The sequence below is a fragment of the Coregonus clupeaformis genome, chromosome 16 (assembly GCF_020615455.1).
Source record: "Coregonus clupeaformis isolate EN_2021a chromosome 16, ASM2061545v1, whole genome shotgun sequence".
In the NCBI taxonomy this organism is placed as follows: domain Eukaryota; kingdom Metazoa; phylum Chordata; class Actinopteri; order Salmoniformes; family Salmonidae; genus Coregonus; species Coregonus clupeaformis.
In genome coordinates, this window is record NC_059207.1 from 13,014,388 (window position 1) to 13,019,475 (window position 5,088).

Sequence of the window (5,088 nt, forward strand, 5' to 3'; positions counted from 1 at the left end):
CCTCCCTCCCTCCTCCTCTCCCTCCCCCCTCCCTCCACTCTCCGCCCTCCCTCCACTCTCCCCCTCTCTCCACCGGCCGCGCTGAGTCTAGGACAGGACAGTAGCATCACCCTCAAGACAGATGAAAAAAGAATCCCTCTGAGTGTTAGGAACTGCTCTTATTCTAAATTGGCTAATGCTTATTAATCGTTGTATTTAAATCAGCAACTTATCAAGACCCGGGAAACCAGGAGACAAAACTTTGTCAATTAATTATTCTAAAGGACCATTTCAGTGCCAAGGAGAGAAAGATTATTTAAAAGGGAAAATCTGAAAACATCCCAACAGATTAAAAAAGTTGGGGTTTGTAACCTTTACGTGCTAATACGTGTTTGGAAACCAAAACCAAGAGAAGTGAGGTATTGTGTATCAAAACCAGGAGAATTAGGTATTTTTCCCAAGTCAGGCCTTTCAGCGTTTTGGCTTTTAATATCCTGTACATATCAGCACCAGAGCAGCAACAGTATGCAGCTAGCTGTATGTCATCCAGAAAGTTTGTACAGCTTTAGCAGTAAACTTAGAGCTACAGCACGTCACAGAGATTTAGTACAGGGGCAGGACTGGAAGTGCACTGACGTCCCAGGGGACACCACCATCTATAACTCTCCTTCCCTTAAAAAAAAAAAAAAAGAAAGTTGTATAGGTTTTCTGCATGGGAAAACAAAACCTGTCTCCTGAAGCAGGTGAGGCCTCAACCCATTTGTCAAAAGTCATCCCATATTCAAACACTGTTCTCAACTCACCACTTTTACATACTCAGTAGGCAGGTTTCCATTGACCCAGGTTTATTCGACGAAAGCAATGTCACAAAAACAACTTGTGTAATGGAAACGGCAGATGTAGTAGACATTTTCTAAAGATCAAATACCTTTTTATCCGTTCCACAGGGGTGGATTGTTCTTTTGTCTAACTTTCTTTATTGTGACAAATGATGACGGAAACTGTGTTTTTCTAATAAATTATGATTGCCGAATAATTTTGAAGGTACGCGGGGCACCACGTGATGTTATCAACTACAAAGCTCCACTCTAAATGCCTACTGCTTTCAAAATCCATTTATTCAACAATAAAACAAATGTTTCTTTGCAGGACAAGGATTGTCTTGACTTTCAAGAATGCCTGAATTACTTCACATTACAATTTGAAGTTTCACCATCAAATTGTTTCAGATCATCTAGGACGGCGTCAGTGTAAGTTACACCATGGCACAGACCAATTATTGGAATATGGCAAATATTAGTCAATTCTTGCATTCTATCCATTTGGCTTTTGCGGGCTACCTGAAACATAAAAGATAGGTGGGCAGGGTATACAGTCTGTCGCCACTTTATTAATGCGCAATGTGCCTAATAGGATCATGGAAACACTCAACAACATCATTTATATTTGACATTCTAGGTTATTGTGAAAAAGCGTTTTTTAAGATGTAACGTAATTATGTATAGCTGTTTTTATCGAAAAGACAGTTAATTGAAAACACACCGTGTATTGATAAAGCAAACTTTCTAAATGTCGATAGAAAGATCACTGGAGAAGTTAATGGAAACATAGCTACTGACAACTTCAACCTATAAGACTTCAACCGATACTAGCTGATTATTAGCAGTAGAGAAGTTCCCAGAGAGATCAATAGTTTGGGTCAGGGATATCCTGTGCCCCAAAATTGAATTACACCCCGTCTCAGTTGGGAGGTGCAGCCTAGAGCAGCAATTACGCTAATGACAACGAGAGAGAGAGAGAGAGAGAGAGAGAGAGAGAGAGAGAGAGAGAGAGAGAGAACTGGGTAACATTGAGACTACAGGAGCGAATCCACCACTGTCTAGTCCAATCAGCCTAATTTATGCAACAATAATTACCCCTCGCATGTGTTGGAGAAAAAAATACACCAGAAAGAGCTGAGACTTCACAGGAGCCCTGATTAAGCCCGAAAATCAAAGCTTTTTCCAAAGAAAGGGAAGTGTCAGGGAATAATTGCAGTCTCTGTTACTGAGCACTGAACCAATGTAGTATGATTAGCTCAACCGGCTGAGCGGCTGTTGGAGCAGGACTTTTGATATGTTCTGTAATGGAAATGACAACAAGTAAACAGTCACCAGAGAGCCAGTGGAGGAAGGGTTTGCGTTACCGTTTGGATTTGTAATGAGCCCTCGAATTCATTCTGATAAAAGCCCACTTCTGATGTGTTTTATTAATTTGAATAATGACGACAGTGTTTGATGACGCACGTGCACACACACACACACACACACACACACACACACACACACACAGCCACACAAAGACGGTTTAGCGTTAACCTATACATTGATCTGAACCTGACCTTGGTCAAATAAACTTGTCAAATATTTTCAAATATTTTCAGTGTGCTTAATTTAGCTTGGAGTTTGCACTTTAAGGACTATTCCATTGGTTCTATTGTACCAGTCAAACTAAATCAAGTGCAGCTCAAGTTGGGTTTTTCCAAAATACATGATGTATTTGCTGCAGGTTTGATCTGAACATTAGTTAGGAGACAGGTTTCTTAAGCGGTTCTCTTTGGAAACTCAGTCTGCATCCTGCATTGTGTTCACCAAAGTGCCTAAAGTACAGTGTACTACAGTGTAAAATACAGGTTCTGTATAGCAACAATGAGGTTTGACAACCTGCCAGGCTGTATAGTCCCATACGTGTCCCCTGTCGAAGTATGTCTCCAGGGCCAGAGTCACAACTTTGGGGACATTGTTCAGAGAGCTGAGCACATTGAACACCACGTCCATAAATTCATCTTCTTGCTTCGCTCTTCACAGAAGACACAGAATCTGCCTCCTCCTTCCCTTTGAAATCTGAAAAGATAGTCCTCTTTTATGGAAAAGTTGAAGTGACAAAAACATATATAAAAGGTCAAGGACTATAGTGAAACCCAAGCATATTTGGCAATGTTCGTCATTTCTGAATGGGGCCTTTTCAGCTGCGATCAGTAGATGGCTGTGCACTGCTAACCTTCCATTTCAACCTTAGCCGTCATGATTCGGAATGTTCCCCAGCTGCACCTTGGAGGTGGGGACTGGGGGGAGGTGGAACTAAAGCAATATCAAATGCGTCAAGTGGGAAAGTATCTCAAGGCCTGTACATATTGAAAAATGTTGTTACGCCCTGACTCAGGGGACTCTTATATGTTGAGTCAGGGTGTGTATATTCTTTGTGGTGTTTTCTATGTTTTGATCTATTATGTGTAGAGCTATGTTGGCCGGTGTGGTTCCCAATCAGAGGCAGCTGTAGCTCGTTGTCTCTGATTGGGGATCATACTTAGGCAGCCTATTGGCACTGTCTAGTTGTGGGATCTTGTTCCGGGTAAGGTTCGTTGTATGTACAACCTTAGGACTTCACGTTTCGTTTGTTTGTTGTTTTGTCATGTGTTTATTCAGTGTAAATAAACATGTACGTATATCACGCTGCGCCTTGGTCCGTCCCGTTCCTTAACGTACGTGACAAATGTCAAGGCTGTCCAAGCTGAAACACGCAAACAAGAGGTAACAAAATAAGTGTTGGAATAGAAAAAGCACACCACACATATGTACTGAAACTATAGAAAAACAGCCTCTTGTGAATGAATAACTAGTAGATAGAAGGCAGGAAGTGCAGAGGAACACGTTTTGACAGGATGTCCCTTTGAGGGTCGCTGCAGGCATGGGGTGGCGAGGGTTAGGGGGTGGGCGGTGTATAGCATCATCTGTGTTCCTCCGGTGGTCCACAGGTCCACAGGCCGTCCGTCAGTCTGTTTTGTGGGAGATGACAGGTATTTGAATAGGAGGGCGAATGCAACGCAGCACTCAATGAGTGGGCCCTTTGAGCGAAGACAGGGCGTTGTTTGTGCTCCCCCTTGACAAATGTTGAACTGTTTTAAAATGACAGGCCTAAAGTGCCTGCCACATCAAGGGATACGGGGGCCCTAATTTCGCCCGGCTTATTAAGAAGACAGAAAGCCTATCCACCAATGGGAATTGATTTCCTTTCTAATTTCTTTGCTCCTGACGCTGCACATAAAAAGTGGTCAAACATCCTTTGACCTACAATCACTCTATTACACTGCATTATGTGGATAAAGCCTCTGCCTTGTAGTCTGTCGGCCTGGTAATTGGTCCGTAAGGAGAGGGCGCGTGGCGATACCGGGGGGAAAGGGGGGGACATATATTATTTCCACTTGGGGTGCTGAAGAGCATGGCGGGTTAACTAGGCACATTTTAATAATGATCCCATTATGGAGCTGGAGATGAGTTATGATAGATAGACTGCTTCTCCATTTCTGAGGAGTTTACACCACGCCTCTCTCTCTCAGCTCCTGCAACCTTGATGCATGGCCAACAAATACCTGTTTATGTTCTGCCAGCAAGGCCCGACACAAGGTCTCTCTCTCTCTCTCTCTCTCTCTCTCTCTCTCTCTCTCTCTCTCTCTCTCTCTCTCTCTCTCTCTCTCTCTCTCTCTCTCTCTCTCTCTCTCTCTCTCTCTCTCTCTCTCTCTCTCTCTCTCTCTCTCTCTCTCTCTCTCTCTCTCTCTCTCTCTCTCTCTCTCTCTCTCTCTCTCTCTCTCTCTCGTCTGTAATAGGAAGCAGACACAGTGTGTGATGATAATAAAACAGTCCTGTGTATAAAGCTGCTCATGTAAAGAGAGGACCTAATGTAGCAGAAACCCCTGCCTGGCCTGCTGGGGCTGCTGCACACACCGCACTCCAGAGAACAGACCCACCTATCATAGAGCGTTTAAGACAGCAGTGGCTGCTGGGAGTTGGGTCTGTTTGGTTCCTCTTAATTAGCTGGTCTCTGTGGCAGCGGTCGGTGTGGTAGCGGTGTTGATTTACGGCAGTGCAGTGCGGGCTCAGGCGACGGTGAGGGGGGGGGGGAGAAGCGCTAGCTAGCTGCCATCGTGTTAGAAGGCTGCCTCTGTTATTAATAAGGTCGCTTTAATGTGAATTAATGTGCAAGTGCACAACAGTCTTTAAAGGTTGCATTTTCCCAGCAAGGAGAGAGGGGAAGGAGATGTTTAAAGGTCAGTGTGTGTTCTCAGGCTAGCCC